Source organism: Meles meles, chromosome 12, assembly GCF_922984935.1.
Source record: "Meles meles chromosome 12, mMelMel3.1 paternal haplotype, whole genome shotgun sequence".
NCBI lineage: Eukaryota > Metazoa > Chordata > Mammalia > Carnivora > Mustelidae > Meles > Meles meles.
Genome location: NC_060077.1, coordinates 4,705,029 through 4,725,250, shown reverse-complemented (window position 1 = coordinate 4,725,250; position 20,222 = coordinate 4,705,029).

The following is a 20,222-nucleotide window of genomic DNA, read 5'->3' as shown; positions in this document are numbered from 1 at the left end:
ACAAGCGCAGATCCATCTCTGTCTCACTGGGTCACTCCTGGCAGGGAAGATAAGGATTCTGAGACATTCTTTAGCTCTCCCCCCAGAGCAACACAGTGAGCTGTACACCATTTCCCTCAAGCTGAGAAAGTCAGCCCCTTTGGCTTGGTTTCAGGAAAGGCTCACGTGGTGGGCGAGGGAGGAAGGGGACACCCGTGAGCCTGCCAGATGGGCCAAGCCAACCTGGGCAGTCAAGAGGGTAGTACAATGTCACAGGAGGTCAACTTCCTCTCAGACAAGCCAGACCTAGGGGCAACTGGGACAGCTGGATGGGGGGCAGATAGGAAGACAAAAGTGTCACAAAGGAAAAAATAGATGGTTTAGACCAAAGAGAGAAGAAAAGGACAGTGGAACTCCAACAGAAGCACAAGGTATCTTGCCTACAAGATGGAAAATGGATGATGCTGGCCTATGAAGATGGTCAGAGAGCAGATATGAACACACTCAACTTCATTCTTTAAGGAAGGCATCGCATGCTTGCGTGTGAGCACGGGGCTGTGGAGTGTGGGGCTCAAGGTATCACAGGTATTATACTGCAGTTTTGGCACCAGACTTCTGGGCTTCCCCCTCGGCCACTTACTGACAGTGAGACTCTCAGCCAAGTGTTAAACCTCAGTTTCTTCTTCCGTAAAATGGGGATTATAGTAGTATCCATTGGATAAAGCGATCGTGAAGGTTCATTCGATGACCAGTGCACATACAGCATGGTGTCTGTTCCTTAGTTAGTTCCCCCAAAAGGCAAACCATTTACTAACCCTATTATTACTACTGTCACCATATCAACCTGGCTGGGGGAGGACCTCAGAATTTAAGATGCTACCGAACAGAGTTCAAAGCTTTGTGCTCATGAGCTCAGTTCAAAGGACGGTGTTCCAGGGGAACGAGGCCAAGTCTTGGCCTGACTCCCGGGGACTTGGGAAGACACATACTGCCCAGATCAGTTGAGCTGGGTTGTAGTAATAGCAGCGGACACTGACACGGAATTCAGCATGGCCAGCGCCTGCCTGAGCTCGTACGGGAATTAATCCCCCCGGGTCCCCACAGCGACCCCACGAGATGGGTATCATGCTCACTTGGCAGACAAGGAAACTGAGACGCGGGGGAGAGAAATAACTTGCCTGATGTCTCACACCTGGTTAGCGATGATAGCAGGGTTTAACCTGGGATAATCTGGCTCCAAGAGCTGTTGAAGCTGTGTTCTTCACCACAATGCCACACTGCCTCTAGGCCAATAACTAGTATACTCCGTAACGAAAGTCAGTGGATAGTACTCGCCTTGTGGCTACCTCCAGAACTGATTTATATGGGGGAGGGGGGGTGTTATTGGGAAGCTTCAACTTGAAAAATAAAAAAATGTGTGAGAAGACAGCACCAAGGGTGGGTGCTTGGGTGGCTCTGTGGGTTAAGCCTCTGCCTTCAGCTCAGGCTATGATCTAAGGGTCCTGGGATGGAGCCCTCTCTGCTCAACGGGGAGCTTGCTTTCCCCTCTCTCTCTGCCTGCCTCTCTGCCTACTTGTGATCTCTGTCAAATAAATAAATAAAATCTTAAAAAAAAAAAAAGGCAGCACCAAAGGTAACAAAATTAAAACACTGCAGGAGGTACGCAAGAAACATACACGAATGGAGTGGCGTGGTTGTGAGACTATAGGGAGTGGTGGGGACTGCGGTGTTCCAGAGCACGGTCCAGCTGATTGTGACCACTTAGAACGCAGAACCCCAGGAAGTCCATTTTTCAAAAAAACACTGGAAAGGTTTTTGGAAGGGAGTCAGGTCTCCTGGGTTTTAGATCTTGGCAACCAATTCACAGCACGTAAGCATAGGATGAGGGTCAAAAACAAAACAAAATGAAAAAAAAAAAATACAAAACCACATTCCAGCCTGGACATTATCTACTTTGCAGTCTTGGGCAGGCAATGTAGCTTTCAGAGATCAGTATGTCCATTAGATACCATCCAACAAGTTTCACAAGGGACCCAGAAGTCCTCATATGTGGGGACTTGCTCCATTCTTAATATCCGTGTTTCCATCTGGAGACCAAGCATCGATGTGGATAAGCCTGGGACTAAGGTTCTGTTAACAATTGTAAATGATCGAGAGGAAGACGTCCCCTCCATCCCTTCTTGCTAAGAAGCAGTGTTTCACAGCGGTTAGAGCCTGAACCTCAACTCTGGCTTCACCAGAATTCAAATCCTTGTCCCACCACACAGACCACCCTGGCAAGTTACTAAACTCTTGTCCGCCTCAGTTTCCATATCTGTGAAGTGAAGCTAGAATTACTTCCTCACCTGTATGGTTGGTTCTTTTAGATACCCTTCTCGCTCTGTTATCAAAGAAAACAAAAATGTTTTCCAGAGTTAGAATCCCATGGAGAATCTCAAATTTAAAGGCTTTGTCGTGTGTGTGTGTGTGTGTGTGTGTGTGTGTGTAAGAGAGAGCAAGAAACTAGCCCTTAGAGAAGGAAATCAGTTCTATCTTCTTAAGACCAATAACAGGCGAATTTCTCAGTAATCCTTTGAAATAAAATTTCCCAGCCCTGGGAGGAACTGAGCAGCAATGTGGAATTACTATGGCAGAGGTTCCCTAACTTTGAGCTGCATGCGAGTTACCTGGGGAGATTTAAAAGAAGTTGACATCAGGGTCCCATCTCAAAGGACTGAAAGTCATTAAATCAGCAGTGAGCCCCAAGAATCTGCATTTGCCAGCTCCCTGTTCCCACCTGGGGTTTGGATGCAGGTGGTCACAATACTCTTTGCCCACCCTCCTCCCTCCTGAACCCAAAAGGAAGAATGTGCTAACAGAAAATAGCCTTTAACAGAGGGACCAGTCTTCATTTCCATCAGCAAATTCATCACCCAAAATGTGTTATGTCTCACTCATTGCCAGGGAAGGGAGTCAAATTATGGCCAAGGAGTGGGACATACCCACGGGAAGGCTCTTTTGCAACAATCCTCAAGGCAGTCAGGGTTTCCGCTGAGGGGGCCTGGGGAAGTCTGGTGTTAGAGGAGCCCAAGACCAGATATAAGACAAAAATCTTTGAGTAGGTAACTTTTCTGAATTTCACTCAAAAGAGTTAAGTAAACGCTGGCCTTTTGAAAACTATGAGGTCCTGCCTTTATTTTTTTTTTTAAGATTTTATTTATTTATTTGACAGAGAGAGAGATCACAAGTAGGCAGAGCAGCAGGCAGGGGGATAGGAGGAATCAGGCTCCCTGCTGAGCAGAGGGGCTCCATCCCAGGACCCTAGGATCATGACCTGGGCCGAAGGCAGAGGCTTTAACCCACTGAGCCACCCAGGCGCCCCGAGGTCCTGCCTTTAAAAAAAAAAAAAAAAAAAAAAAATTTCTTTATCCTAATCAACAACACTGTAACTAATCCCAAAGTCCCTGCCTTTCAAAAAAATTTCTCTGTATCCTTATCAAGAGAACTTAACCCATCTGTTCTCCCCCAGATGATGGAAATTCCAGGTGGACAGACTGGGATCATCAGAGTCTTTACCCAAACTCAGAAAAAGTCTCATTCATCCTAATTTCACAGGATATCTCTGCAAGCCATGTGGCAGTTGGAGCAAAGAAAAATAGAGTGTCGTGACATGAAATCCACAAGGACTTGGAATCATTGACCCTAAAACATTCAACAGCTTGGGATAGGAAGCAGTGTTCTCAGAAGAGAAGCATTCTGGTGCCGACTGAAGCAGAAATTTGCAGGCTCTCAAAGCCAGAAAACTCCCTATTCTCCAGCTGCTAGGGAAAGAGGAGAAATGAATCGCATGGAGCCCAAACATTTAAATATTGCTGCAGTCTCTCTATTGATCGAATCATTCAAGTTCTCTGCCTAAACCAACCTGTCTACAGGCTTTCACTTTCTGCTGGTGTCTTGAGGATTCAAGCAAAGTGAGGTTATTCCTATCGTGTTTCCCAAAGTCTTTGAAACATCTATGACGGATTCAACTGGGATATTTGTGAAAATACAGATTCCTGGCCTCCAATCCAGACCCCAAGTAGCCCTGAAACTCCCCTCCCAAATAGTTCTAGGTATTCTGAAGTTCTAGAGCCCTTCTTCTAGGGCCTTGCATATAATGGAGAACATTCTTGCCTGTGTGAACATATGTCACAAAACAGGACTTTTTTACATCCTTAAGCCTGGTAGAAGCTTCAGACCCTGCTGCCTCCTCCCTACTCCCTAGAAACTTTACACGACTCCCAGGTTTGTTCTTCCCTCTCTTCTCATGATCAAGCTCATGGTCACGTATCTGATGCCTTGTAGAATTCAGTGGGACTTCCTTAGCAGCAAAAACAGTTGACCATGATAAAGCTTGGATGTAAGGTAGACGAGGGTTGTCTACCACAAATATGACAGTTGACTTTCAGGGCACTTTCATCTTACTTGGAGGAGTGAGGTTCAAATGTCAGGACATGATAGGAACTTTGAGGATAATCAAAATTCACCTTGGAATCATCCCTAGTGGGATCCCCTATTAAGAGATTCACACCCTGTATCCTGGTCAGCCCAATAGAGCTAATGTTCTCACCAGTGTTGGAAGAGATGACATCCCTTGGGTTGAGCATGGGCTCAAACAGCTGGCTGTTTAGGGATCACGGTGTATGTTCAACACTGGAACCAAGCTCTAAGCTCACACAGAAGGAACAGGAGTCAAATGCCCATCTATGTTCATGAGCGCTGACCATGGTGATGGCCAGAATCTTCAGCTCCATTCTTTTGGAGAAACATGAGTGGTCCATTCACCATACGTTAAATGCACATACAATGCAGCTCCACTGAACTTATACCTCTGGATGGCCTTGTAGGTCTTTATATAGCCAAGCACACCCCTACCATGTATTAAAAATGCTTGTCTGTCATTCTTAGCAATGAAAGCCTTCGTGCTCCAAAGTTTCCATTAAGGAAGAATGTGACCTCCTAACTGGATTAAGGATCCCATGGCAGTCGCCCATTAGCCCACATAAAGTTAGCAGATGTTAACCCATTATGCACTGGTAAAGCTTAGATCTTACAAACAAACTAGCACAAGTCCTTCGCTGGCCTCAGTATATCCTTCAGCTGCATTAGGATTGGAAGCAAGCATATGCATCAGGGTGGGCAAGAAGCAAGAAGCTGGCCTTTCTGCAAAAACGTAAAAGCAAATCCATCTTCTTTCCTACATGATGGGTTGGACTATAAAACTTCCTGGGGATCGTTCTGCATAGTTGTATCTTCAGAGAATTCTTGTGATCTCATGATGAAAAATGGGGAACATTACCTACTTCCAGAAGTCACACCTAAGTCATCATCAACAATGGAGAGGTTTTGGCTTTGAAAAGGTTATAAACTGGTGGACTCTGGCAAAAAAAATCAAAATAACCATGAAAAAGAAAAAAGATGTTCGACCTTCCCAGTAACCAGAACAATACAAGTTAAAGCAACAATGATACACTTCATTTTTTTTTTTTTGTCTGCCAGATTGAAACAATTAAAAAGATGGATAACATCAAGGTTAGCAAGAGTGTGCAGAATTAGATACAACAGTCTTGGCAGAAGAGTGAATTGGGACAGTGTTTGGGAGGTCAAGTTGGATACGTCTATTAAACTTTAAAATCCATCAGCCACCCACTCAGCAATTCTACTTCTGGATATCCTCCCTAGGTACAAGTGCACAAAAAGGATGTAAAACAGTGGCTCTCTTCCCTAGCTACACATTAGAATTGCTTGGGGAGTTTGAAAGAACAAAACAAAACAAAACAAGAAACAATGTCCAGGGCCCACCCTGGATCAGTTAAATCAGAATCTTCAGTGATAGGGCCGGTCATTGGTAGGTTTTAGGGTTCTCCAAAGAATTCTAATGCAGACAGGGTAGAGGACCAAGAATGTGCAGGGAAATTCATTGCAGCTCTGTTTGAAAGAGGGGAAACCATGAAACAACCTCAATGTCCATTGATGGGGAAATGATTAAATACACAGCGGTTTATTCATAGGCTGGAATGCCACACTGCAGCTTACACCTGGATAATCTCCCATACTGTGGCTTATGAGGCCTCACATGATCTGGCTGCTGCCTCTCTGTCTTCATCTCCCAGCACACTGCCCCTCCCTCCTCCACTTCAGCTACACTGAGGATGCTCCTGCCACAGGGCCTTTGCACTTTCTGGCTCCTTCCTCTACCTAGAATTTCCTTCCTCCTAATATCCACATGGCTTGTTCCCATCTTTCTTTGAGATGCTTGCCCCTTTGTTAGCACAGAGGCTACCGCTGACCAGCTTCTCTAAAATAGCACCCACAGCCCCGCCCTCCTTCCCTTGGTCCCCTTATCCCAACTTTACTTTCCTTCCTAGTACTTACCGCTCCCTGAGAACCCGAATATATCATATAAATTATGCATAATTTCTATAATATACCGATACATAATTATCCGTTTTATATATTAACATACATACAATCATATATACTTTTATGGTCTCTCTCCTTCTACTGGAATGAAAACCAAAAATACTTTCATTGCTATCACTGTCCATAATAATAGAGCATAACCCCTCAGGGTGCTCACTTTGAAGCCAAACTGTTGGGTTTTAAATGCAGGTTCCACCTCTAAGTAGACGTGTGCTCTTGGGCACATCTGTGCCTTAGTTTTCTCACCTGTAAAAGGGGGATAAAAGAGTACCTAGCCCACAGAACTGTGAAGATTAAATTGTGCCTGGCACAGTGCCTGGCACGTGGCACTCAGCATGTAACCGTGGGACACCTGTCCTCACCAGCATCTAGAGCACTGCCTGCCATGTAAATATTTATTGGATAAATTAATGCATGAATATCTATGTGTCATATGAATGTTATATTACATATATGACACATACATACGGTATATGGGCACAGCATTATCCCATTTACATAAATGCACAAAGATGAATTTCTGAGTGCACACTTATGGACTGAACTGCAGAGAAAAACACCCGGAGGACCCACACCAAGTCCTAATGGTGCTACTAGCCTCTGAGGAGGAGAATGGGCTTCAGAAACACTCACGAAGCATTTTGTTGCATCTGTATCATTTGTGGGACTTTTTTTTTTTTTTTTGCATGCAACAAGTATAAAAGTAAGTATGTTTCCAGATAATGATGTTTCTCAAAAGGAAGCCAGTGCTTGGACTCAAAAACACAGATGTGCTGGACTTCTCCTACACAGAATGGAAGCTCTTGGGCCAAGAAAGCTTGGGCCTGCCTGTGCTCTCTCTCTCTCTCTTTCTCACTATCTGTTTGTCCCACACAGAGCCTGAGCGGTCAGGAGTCTACTATGAGCACGGAGGACAGACCTCATCCACACACACCCCACAGGAGTTTCTAAGGAATGGACTCTCGACTTCAGACTGTGAGATCTCCTCCTCCAGCAATCTCCAGAGGCAGGTCCCTGGCAAATGAACTTAAAAAAAAAAGAAAAGAAAAGAAAAGAAAAAGGAAACATCTCCAAAATGAAGGAAAACCAAGTAATACTGCTAGAACAGCCAGTCATTGATTAGAAAAGAAAAGAAAAAGAAAAACTCCAGTCTCACTGTCGGAGTTTAGGGAAAACCTCTGTCTCCATTCCTCTCTGCAGAGATGAGCCTCGGGAAATCTCAGTACTTCTAATGGCGGGGGAGGTGTGAAGGGGGTCCAGATCTGGCGTGAGGAGGGAGGTCCTAGGAAGAACAATGGGTGCCGGTGTCTACAAAGTCGGGCACAAACGTTTGCAGCATGTTTCAAGTTGCCCGACAGAGTGGAATCTGTGCTTTTTTTTTTCCTTTTATTTTTGGCTGTTGGATCTAGTGGGTCCTCCTCCATCAGCTGCTCCCCGCCGCAGCCCCAGAGGTCATTCGCTCCCCAAAGAAACCAAGGAAAGGGCTTTCTGGCCTTTTGTCCTGACCTCGATCTTCCTACGGTCCCCTCCCTTGCTTGCATCCACGGCTGTCCCCCTCACTTCACTTAAAGATTCTGAGAATGTACTTCATGGTCAATTCCGGGTATAGGAACGCCTTTCCCTTTCCCAGTTTTGGGAATAAACTGGCTGTGTTCTAGGAATGTGCTTTTTTCAAACTCTCTCTCTCTTTTTTTTTTTTAATAAGTCTCAAGCACGATCTTTGATTTTCCTGGATGCCCCCTGGAAACACCACCCACTGTATTTCTTGTTTGTTAAAGGTGTGATCGTACTGGTTTAATGATGCCATTATTCTGCCCGCCAAAACACGCCAACCCAGAGTTTCACAGAATGCAAGGCATACAGCTAGTGGTACTCAAGATAATTTTCAAGACAGTTCTAGGACACAACATGAAGTGATACCAATTGCAAAGTATGTTTCCCCTTTCCTAGTCTTGTCCAATGCTGATTAGAGCAGAGAAAACTTCCATTTAGTGCTCATGGGTCTTCAACATCTTTCCATGACTTTAGCTCTTTTCCCTTCTTCATAAAGAAAGAGCAGGCTTCAGGTACAAAGTCGAGATAGAACTTAAGAACAGAGTCCTGTTTTCATTGTATTTCATTTAATTGCCTTCTATCTACAGTTTCCCCACAGGGATGGGATCTATTGTTTCTGTTCAAATACATTTACTTAAGGAAAATAAGTGTACTCAAAGAAAATATCAAGGAGTTAACACAACGGATGATATGTATATACGGCAAAAATAACTTCAAGACCTCATAGAAACGCAGTGGTAATGAACTTTCCTAAGCAAGAGAAAAGGCAGCTTATTCTAAGGAATAAACATGAGGCTGAGAAAACACCTGCGTCCCAATGCCTTTTTGCCACCAACTAGCTGTGCAAGCTGATTTTAGGCAAGTTTCTTGGCCTCTCTGTGCCTCGAGTTTCTTCACCTGGAAATGGACATAAGAACACCTGCCTACATACCTCAGAGCATTGTTACGAGAATTAATCGAGAATTAATCATCGTAATCAATGGGAATGCCCCTGGAGGGAGATTCTAAGTGCTATCCAAATACAAAGCATTGTTCTTAGATTACTATGAATCTCAGGCTATTTGTTAAAACCCTGGACCCTAGCAAAACAATCAACGTTGATGGATGTCAGATGCCACCTGTCCCTTCACCTGGATGTCTGCCATGAGCCAGCACTTGTCCCAGGAGGAAATGGAATCAGGGCCATGAATCTCTCAGCGCGCAGGGATCCCAGCCTCATTCCAGTGTATTGGGTCCTGATTTCTGTTTCAGACACCTTGTTGTTTGTTTGTTTGTGTTTGGGTCCCCGATCTTTTAGCCAACTCAAATGAGAAGTGTTGCTGAGAGGCAGAATAAAAATGGTTTTAAGTAAGCCTGTTTACCATGGTGTGTAAGTTGTGCTTTCTTGGTGCTCCCAACCTTCTAGAGATTCCCATGACCACAGTGGGCTCCTGCATCCCGGCCTAAGCCTGTAGGAAGGAACACAGAGAAGCTGGGGTAGGGCTGGAGAGCAGTTGACTCAGAAATGCCCTCCCAGAAGGCACTGAAAATGTTCCTTCCACTTAAGTCACTAAAGGAGTTCCCTGGGACCCACAGGGGCCTGATTTTTGCTGGGCCCTCAGAACCCAGCAGAGAGTTTTCATACTGATAAAGTGAGGTGATGGTCTTCTCCAGGGCTTCCTGCAAGGGTGAGATCATCCCTGCTCCACTCCAAAAAGTAGTGAGAAAAAAGATTGACCAAGGGCAGGGGACACGTTCAGCAGCCAATGACCACCTCCCCCCCCACCCCCCAAAAAAGGCTAGACCAAAAAGTAGAGTTTACTGGTTCCTCTAACTGAAAATTCCAGAAATATCTTCAGGCATGGCTGGATCTCGGCGCTCAGCATTAAGAAATTCTCCCCATCTACTTCTCAGCTTCAACTTCCTGAGTTCCTTTTGGTTTCATGGTGGCCGTGACGGCTGCCAGCAGCTTCCAGCTTCTCCCACCAGCTCAGCAATGCGGTGGAAATGAAGAGTCTTTCCCTTAAGAGCTATGGGGGTGGAGGGGGGGTGCGGGTATGAATCGAAATAATGCAAAATTGATTCAGAATGAGAACCAGTCCATCAATACGGATACTAGCCATTACCAAACAGGTGTGGCCACCCTTTCAACACAAACAGAATCCGTGACCAAGGGAGTCTCACTGGCCTGACCCGGCTCGTGACTCAGCCAGTGGAACTGAAGGGGAGGTCACCTCTGCCCAGACTTTATGGATTGAGTGGGGAGGATGGTTTCCCAAAGGAAACCCAAAGTGCTTTTACCAGAAGAAGGAGAGACAGAAGCTGAGCAGAAGAAACACCACTGTCTGCATCCAGCAGGCTGCTTCTTACAGGCCTGCCCCAGACAAGGGCAGAAGTAATAGAAAGTCGTTTCGAACCATTTCCCCAGTCTGTTGGCACTCCCTCGCCTGATCGTTACTTACAGAGCACCTGTTCAACCACGAGCTAGGCTTTGGAGATTCCAGTAGGATCAAGAGAGACCCCGGTGAGGAGCAGACACATCATCAAGAATGAGGAGAAAACGTGAGGATGCTAAGACAGGCATGAACGGGGTTCCACAGTCACTTTGCAGGACGTGTCCCTGGCTGTGTCCAAGGCGAGCGGGAGCCTCAGGAAACAAATGTCCCTGTCCCACGGCTCTGTGCCTCGCTCAGGCTGATACGGCCACAGTCCTTGAAGCTGCCCTATCTTTACCCAAGAGTTATGGGCAGAAGCAGATGCTGACATAATTTCGCTGGCCTCAGCTCCTGGATCAGCAAATTATCTCTGGCCTACGCTAGGACAGCTGCGTTCAGCAAAACAGCATTATGCGTGTATCTTGATATGTAATCCTAGATCCATGCTTCTAAATATAAGAGATGGTTTTAGGCCACTGATTACAAAAAAAAAAAAAAAAAAAAAAAAAAACTTATTCTAAGATAGCATCCACCTTCATTGGCTACTACCAATCCATAAAAAAAACGCTCATCGATGTTAGATATTTGAGCCTGGGGAGTTACCCTATAAAAACAGGTCCCTGAACCCACACACTTTGAATTCTGGTTTTGACACAGGCAGAAGGAGGCACAAAGACTATCCAGGCACCACCCACCATTCCTGGAGAAGCCACGGAAAGAAGAAGACTTCCCTTTCCAGTACAGATTTATGTATTATTTGTTCCGATGGAGATTTCTTTATCGGGGGTCAGGAGAGGAAAGCCGAGTTGCCGTTGTGTATGCCATTGGGTCAAGCATCTGTGTTTCATCTGTGTACCTGGTAGGGCAGCCACACCTCGGATGGGCAGCCAGGTCAAACCTGGGACAGTCCCAACTCTCGTCCCTCTTCCGGTCTCAGCGCCCGCTTGCCTGGTTCACCGTCACACCCTGGCTCACAGAGGGGCCCTGCCATTTTAACTTTCTGAAGCTGTCTGCCCCTGGCACTGCTACCAAGTGTCGCTTCCCCTGGGGTGACACAGAATCCCAAGTATGAGGACTGGGTGTACCACAGAGTGAATACACTGAGAGGCCCGGGGCGGGGGGCAAATCCTGCCCCTACAGGGGTAACTAGTGGCCTGATGACCAGCATGACAGAGGGCCTCGCACAGGTCTCAACACCTAGTAGGGAAGGTAAAGAAATACTTCTCGAGCCATTCCCAAATTTCATCTAAACCATTATAGTAGTTTTCTTATAGGTCTCACGTATGTCTTCATTGCCGATCAGCCTACAACAAATACTACAAACTCAGTGACTTGAAAACAGCCGACATTTATTGCCCTACACTTTTGGAGGGCAAAAGTCTGAATCAGGGGTGCCTGGCTGGCTCAGTGGGTTAAAGCCCCTGCCTTCGGCTCAGGTCATGAGCCCCGCATCTGCTCAGCGGGGAGCCTGCTTCCTCCTCTCTCTCTGCCTGCCTCTCTGCCTACTTGATCTCTGTCTGTCAAATGAACAAAATCTTTAAAAAAAAAAAAAAAAAGGTCTGAATCAGTTCTCACGGGGCCAAAACCAAGAAGCCAGCAGGGTTGCTCTCATTCCTGGAGCTTCTCAGGGAGAATCCATTTCCTTGCCTTCTCCTACCACTCCTGCTCCCTCCCTCTGTTGCAGCCCCACCCTGGCCTTCTAGCTATCCCACGCACTTGCCAAGATCATTCCTGCCTCAGGGCCTTTGTATGTGCTCTTGCCTCCACTCAGAACACTGAGTCCCCGATTCTCTCTTTCTCTTCCTCCAGGTCTCAGCTTCTCGGAGACAGCTGCCCTAACCTGCCCTCCCACCACCCCACCCCTAGGGGCTTCTATTTGCACAGTCACACAGCCCCAGAGCCTGGCTTCAAGGTCTGTCACAGTGGAGTTAGATACAGTCATCAGTTGTATAATTATCATTTAATGCCTGTCTTTCCCAGCTGACTCTCAGCCCCTGTGAAAGCGGGAACACGGTTCACCTTTTTCACCTCTGCATTCCCAGGACCTGGCACAAAGAAGGTTTTCGGTAAGAAGAAATAAATAAATAATGAACGAGAATGAGGGTGTAGGGAAGAGAGAAATGGAAAAAGAGGACAGAAACAAAAGTTGCTCCATCACCTAGGTCTAATTTTTACATTCTCTGGCAGATTCAAACCTTCTTTTTGAAGGAAGATGTGACTCACCAAGGAACTGGTTCAAAGCCCTGTCCCAAACATCCTCGTCGTATTCCTTTGTCACTCATCATGATGGTTTGGAAAGAGGAAGTTATGACAATTCACGTCCACCCAAAAGTTATTTCAAGAAGATACTGACCCTAACGAAGAACCCCAGCTTGTGGGTGCCCGGGACCTTTCCCCGAAGCTCCCTTTGAGGCTGGGCTGCCCCCTAGTGGAAGCAGTGGACAAAGGCACCTCAGGGGTTCCCTTTGATGAATGGTACATTCCTTCTGTCTCTTATAACCCTCTGCGCTTCCGCAAGGAGATCCCGAAACAAGCTGGAGGGAAATCACACAACTTTGGTAGAGAAAAGAAGCAACAAGTTCAATAAAGTGGAAACAGAGCCAAGGTTCTTTAATATCTGACATTGGGCCAGGCACCATACTAATAAGCACTCATATCATCTTGCCAAGATCCAACTGAGGTAGTCACTTTTGACTATCCAGTTTGATAAACAAGGAAACTGAGGCATAGAAAGGGTAAGTAACTGATTTGCCCAAAGGCCCATGACTAAAAAGTGGTAGAACCAGGGTGTGAACCTCGGTGGGCTGGCCCCAGAGCCTGGGATGCCAACCATGATGGTCCTTGCCCGTAGTCACTGCTTCAAAGCACTAAAGCCCAGTCTGTAGGTTTTGAACCAGATCCTTGACTGATTTTAGGATAATTTGCAGGCTAGCGCACTCCAAAACTTAGCTATGGCCACAAAATTCTCAAAAGCAATGTAGATACCAATATTCACATTTCTGTTCCTTAAAAACACCGACAGTAGGGGCACCTGGGTGGCTCAGTGGGTTAAAGCCTCTGCCTTTGGCTCAGGTCATGATCCCAGGGTCTTGGGATCGAGCCCCACATCGGGCTCTCTGCTCAGCGGGGAGCCTGCTTCCTCCTCTCTCTCTCTCTCTGCCTGCCTCTCTGCCTACTTGTGATCTCTATCTGTCAAATAAATAAATAAAATCTTTAAAAAAAAAAAAAAAACACGGACAGTAGACAAGATGGTAAAATGCCTGGTGAGCAAGGAAGGCAAAGGCTGGCTCCGTACGGCTTGTTCTTCAGTCTCTACATCCTGCAGTTCTAAAATGAGCTCTTTTGCCCCCAAGATACTGTTTAACCATTCTTAAAAAGCAGGTAACTATAATAACAATATTAAGGCAAACCTTACGACTTGCTAACTACCAAGGATTGTACTTTCACACAATCACTGTTAACAACCCCAGATATAAACACCATGATTAAGTCATCTTTGCCTCTGAGGAAACTGAGGCACAGAAAAGTTAAAGAGTTTTTTCAAGGTCACACGACAGCTAAGTCTGAGAATTTGAGCCCAGGGAGTTTGATTCTAAAATCCATGTTCTTAATCACAACACCCGACTAACTCCCATAAATCACAAACCAGCTCTCATAGTTTTTAGTTCATAACTAAGAAAAAATAACAAAACTACTTTTCACACATAACAGAATAAAACGACTTCACTGCCTCTTCCCCACTTTCCCTAAATAGCCGCAAGCTTGATATAAATTTGTGTGGGCTGACCTTTTGGAACAGATCTGCGTTCAGTATGACACATTTTCTGTTTGGAATCTTATTAGATATTAAAGAAACTCTGAGGGGAGCCTAGGTGGCTCACGCCTCTGCCTTCGGCCTGGGTCATGATCTCAGGGTCCTGGGATCAAGCCCCACATCAGGCTCTCTGCTCGGCAGGGAGGCTGCTTCCCCCTCCCCACCCCTTTGCCTACTTGCCTCTCTGCCTACTTGTAATCTCTCTCTCTCTCTCTGTCAAATAAATGAATAACTTAAAAAAATAAAGAAATAAAGAAACTCTGAGGTCTCCACTCTATCTCTAAAATCGGTTTTCTATATTTGTTGATTGATATCCATAGAAGACACAACAACTACACACCTACTGCCTGCGAACAGGAGCTCACCTGATTGGCTCATGTGTGATATGGAATGCTGTTGGCTGCAAGCGAGAGAAAATCCAGTCAGCTACCACAGAAAGAGAAGTTACTCATTCTCACAGTGGGAACATTGCAGACAGAGGACAAACTTCAAGGCTGATTTGCTCCAAATCACAAAGCAAGCAGACTATGGCTCCGTCTCTCTTTGGATCTCTCCCGCTCTATTCTCCATTGTGTATAAGTTTTTATTGTCAGACTGGCTTCCCTTATGGGAAGAGCTCCTCAGGCACAAAACTTCTTCATCTGTGTTCCGGGAGATGGAAGGCTTCTCGGCCCCAAACCATCTGATGAACGCCCCACACTTGCACTGTTGGGCCCTGGCTGAATCCAGATTGCCATAGGTCTGGGCTACATGCCCATTCCTGAAGCAACTACTGTAGCAAGAAGGGTTACGTTGTCCAGTCACAACCTGTCCTTGGAGTCACTCAGTAAGTATTGGCTCTTACTAATTTTATTATTTTGAGAAATGAGATGTTTCCATACACAGGTAAAGTAGAAGTAGACTGACCAATAGTGAGAGCTGGTCCGGCTCGGTCATAAATCCGCAAACACACAGCACAACAATGGGATGTAGTTTTTACTAGTCAGAATGCTGAACAAAATCTTAAATGTTATGATGCTCAGTTTTGAAGAAGGTGTGATAAACAGTATCCCAAACATAACTGCCACCCTATTTTAGAAATATATTTGGCAACTTTTAGCAAATGTTTTAAAGTATGTACTCTTAGATCTAGTGATTCTATCATTAGGAACTCTTCCCACTCCTTTACTCACAAAACCACACTAGGATATATAGATCAGTCAGGTTGTATGCGTATATGACAGCAGTGTCATCTGCGAAAGTCCAAAATGAAAAAAAAAATGTCCACCAATACCGATTAGACTTCTGGTTTCTGATAACGGCAGAGTCACTTACATTGGACTAATCTCCTGTCTATAGCAGCTACCAACGCTGGACAAAACATTTTTTTTAAATGAGAGGTTCTTGAGAACAACCAATAGCAGGCAAAAACTGTAAGCAACAGAACCCTTGAAAGAAGGGAATTGTCCACATTTACCTGGATTTTCCTTTGAGGGGTCTCCAAGCCCACATAACTCACAGAGAATGAATGTCAAGCAGAAAGCAACAGATTTGCTGGGCTGAGGACTCACAGGTTGGTGTTTGGGGCTCTTGGGCCACCTCAAAATTGAGGGGAGAAATCCCAGAAAAGAGAAGAGCCACAGAGAAGGGGCCCAAAAATCTGAATATAAACTCCCCCTCAAATCCTTGGCTGACCCCTGAACTGCACATGTGTAGCCCAGCAGGGGGGAAAAAAAAAAGAGGAGAGGGAGAAGGAAAAGGAAAAGGGAGAAGGAAAAGGAAAAGGGAGAAGGAGAGGGAGGAGGAGGAGAAAAAGAAAAAGAAGACAGTCGGAAAGCTTAAGGAACTAAGCAGAGATTTTAGCACATCCTCAGTGCTGGGAGGCAGAGTTTGGAGTTTAAATTCCACTAAATTAGAGAAGACTGGTAACCCCTCAGTCGTTCTATTGAAACTCTAGAAGAGTCACACATTAGCCGTAAAGACCATATCTAAGGACTAAAGTCTAGAAGGCACAAAACCAAAATAGACTCACCTGAAAGAAGCCTAAATCCATGCCTCTGCTGGATAAGTAAGGGCCATCAGTAATTTAACTGCCAGATAAATCAAAACGCGACACTTTTCTGAGGAAGATAACAGAATCCAAGTTCACTACAATACATCATACACAATGTCCAGGATAAAGTTTAAAAATCGCTGAACATGTGAAGAAACAGGAAAGTATTATCATCAAGAGAACAAACAATTAATAGAAACAGACCAAAAGGAGAGAGAGAGAAGAGAGCAGCAAAAAATTTTTTAAAGAAATACTGACTTAAATGTTTCCAAATGTCATTTAAAATATCATCCTATATATTCAAGAAGCTCAAAAAACTCTAGTATGGAAATATTCAAGGAAAACCAAATTGCTGGAAACCAAAGTTGAAGAATAAAATTGAAAAAGCAGCCAGAGGGGGTAAAATAGATTATATACATGGAAACAATGGTGAAAATCATTGACTTCTCATCAGAAACAATGGAATACAGAATACAGTGGAATGACAACTGCAAAATAAACAACTGTCAAGCTCCAGTGAAAATATCCTTTGAGTATAAACTGAAGTAAAGACATTTTTGGCCAAACCAAAGCTGAAAGTGTTGGTTTCCAGCAGATCTGAACTACAATAAATGCTCAAGAAAGTCCATTAGGTTGAAGGAAAGGAAAGCCAGATGGAAATTAATATCTATGGAAAAAATTTTAAAGTTCTGGAAATGTTAGATGTGTGAGTAAATAGAAAAGACCATAATCTTCATCAGAATCTCAACAGAACTTTTTGCAGAAACTAATAAGCTGAGTCTAAAATTTAGATGCCACAGCAAAACCCCAAGCATAGTATAGTTGTTTTAGCTGTTATGGTTATTTTTTCTTCTTCTCTAAGGTCCTATCATGTGCTCTCCTCACAAATAAAATCTCTGCCTCTGGGAGAAATGGAAAAAGACAAACAAACCAAAAAAAAAAAACAAAAAAAACAAAAAAAACAACCACGCATAGCTAAAACAATTTTGCAAAGGAAGAGGCAAGTTATAGGGCTCATACTGCCTGATTTCTCAACTTACTATACAGCCACAGTTATCAAGAAAGTGTGATATTGGTGATAAGACAGACACAGACATGAATGGAATAGAATAGGGTCCCAAAAGTAGACCTGTACATATATGTCAATGGATTTTCACAAAAGTGCAAAAGCAATTTAATGGGGAGAAAATAACTGTTTTCAACAAATGATGCGGGAACAATGAGACATCCATATGCCAAAAAAAAAAAAAAAAAATGAACCTCAACCATGCCTCACATGGTAATACAAATTGACTCAAAATAGATCATAGATCTAAGTGTAAAACCTGAAATGACAAAAACTTCTGGAGAAAGCACAGGAGAAGGTGGAGAAACTAGAACCATTGTGCACTGCTGGTGCACATATAAACTGGTCCGGTATGGCAGTTCCTCAAAGAACTAAAAATAGAATTACCATATGATCCAGCAATTCCAGTTGGGGGTATACACCAAAAAGAACTGGAAGCACGGGCTCAAAGAGGTACCCACACTCATAGCATCAATACTCGTAAGAGCCAAAAGATGGAAGTGACCCAAGTCGACCAGGGAATGGATATGCAAATGCAGTATACACATCATGGGATATTATTCAGCCTTAATCAAGATGGAAATAATTACAACCTGGATAATCCCTGAAGACATTATGCTAAGTGAAATAAGCCAGTCACAAAAACTCACTTTCAGGAAGGAGTCAAATTCACTGAGACAGAAAGTAGAATAGCAGTTGCCAGGGACGGGGCAGGGGTGGGGGGAGAGGGAGGACTGGGGGAGGGGGAAGAGGGAGTGTGAAGTTATGGTTTAACAGGTATAGAATTTCAGCTCTGCAAGAGAAAAGAGCTCTGGAGATAAATGGTGGTGACAGTTTTGCAACACTGTAAAGGCACTTAATGCCACCAAACATTACACTTAAAAATGATTAAGGGGGCACCTGGGTGGCTCAGTCCATTAAGCCTTCGGACTCTTGATTTCCACACAGGTCATGATATCAGGGTCATGAGATTGAGCCCTGCTTCAGGCTCTGTGCTCAACTCGGAGTCTGCTTATCCCTCTCCCTCTGCTCCTACGCCTGCTCTCATTCACTCACACACACACACACACACACACACACACACACTCTCTCTCTCTCTCAAATAAACAAATAAATAAATTCTTTTTTTTTTAAAAATCAATAAAAATTTTTAAAAATAAAAAGAATGACTAAGATGGTAAATTTTATTTTATTCATATGTATTCCTCATGTTTTTTATTTTCTTTTTAATTAGTTTTTTTTTAGTAATCTCTATACCCAACATAGGGCTTCAACTCATGATCTCAAGATCTAGAGTCAAATACTCTACCAACCGAATGAGCCAGGCACACCATGTTTTTTTTGTTGTTGTTGTTGTTTGTTGTTTTTTTTGCTATACTTTATAATGCTTTGACATCTTCCCAGTCACTGAGAAGACAATGCACCTCCCCAGATTAACTAATCTGTACCGGTAGAAAATGACTTGCCTGGACAATGCAAACCAACCAGTCTGGAGCCCATACTCTGAACCACATCATCTGTCTGACTTTTGCACTCCAGAAGGCAAAAGTCTTCTGCCCTAAATACCCCAGGGCCCAGTACCAGACAACCAGAGACCATGCCTACAGTCCAGAGCTCACCAAGACCACAATAAAGGCTTTTTGCACCTGCTTTCCCCTCACCCCCTCTATCTGTGGCCAACCTGAGTGGTGTGGCATATCCCCTCCTCTTGGAAACTGAGAGGAATATTTCCAAATACTCCTGATCTGTTGGCCTACCTGCACATGAGTCAGTCCAAAATCCTCAGTACATTTTACAGCAGTATATTTTAGTCAATTTTAAAAAGATAAATAATTTTTAAGAGTATTGAGTAAGATTGACGTCTCAATTATGGTACATCTATGCTACCACAGTTTGGTATGGTAGTTAAGGATGCAGACTCAAGAGTCAAATTTTCTGCATCCAAATCCTGGCTCTACCACTTATTAGCCTTGTGATGTTGGGCAAGTTACTTACCCACTGTGCTTCAGTTTTCTCATGTGTAAAGGGGTAATGATAGAATGCACCTCTTAGGGCTTTGTGAGTTTTCAATGGCTTCAAACAAGGAAAATGTTTAGGAGAGTGCCAGGTATACAGCAAGCACTCTATTAAAGCACTCTATAAAACTATTACTGTTATGGAATCTGCAGCCGTTTAAAAAATGAGACAGATCTGTACGTGCTGACATGGAAAGAGACACTAAGGGGGGAAAAGTCCCCACTGTGTCAATCTTCTAAAGGGGAGTCATATAAGCAAATACTTCTTTTGGAAAAATTTACACAGTAACTAAACAAAATACACCCCCAAAAAAGTGTACTAGAAACTCTCAATAGGTTATTTTGGGGGGGAAGGAAATAGAGCTCTGGTAGAAGGTGCAAGGGGAAATTTTTTTTATTCAATATCTCCTATACTACTTGACGTTCTTACGATGTTTGTTCATACTTAAAAATACAGACATTTAATTTTTTTGGAAGACCATGGGGACTCTTTCCCCATGTTCTGTATTGCCACCTAGCGGATGCTTGGGGTATTGTCTGCTATAATCACTGTCGTCAGGTTAAACTTACATAATGTGATTACTACCTTCTTGATTTAGTATCTTACACCAAGCAATTCATAGCCTCCAACTTTCAGATGATAATGAGTTTTGTAACAGTAACAAACACAGATACATGTTATAAAAGTCAATAGATGCTTAAAAAATACCTTGATTTCCTTTATTGAATGATCATTCTGGCTTTATGTTTATAATCTTAATTAGTTAGACCCATTGGCCTAACTCAATTGATCTCACCCTGTACCCAATTATCTGTCCACAATGCCTAAATTTCTACATAAGTATGGTCACCTGGATCTGAATACGGATTCCATGACTTCCTAGCTGTGTGACCTTGAGTATGTCAC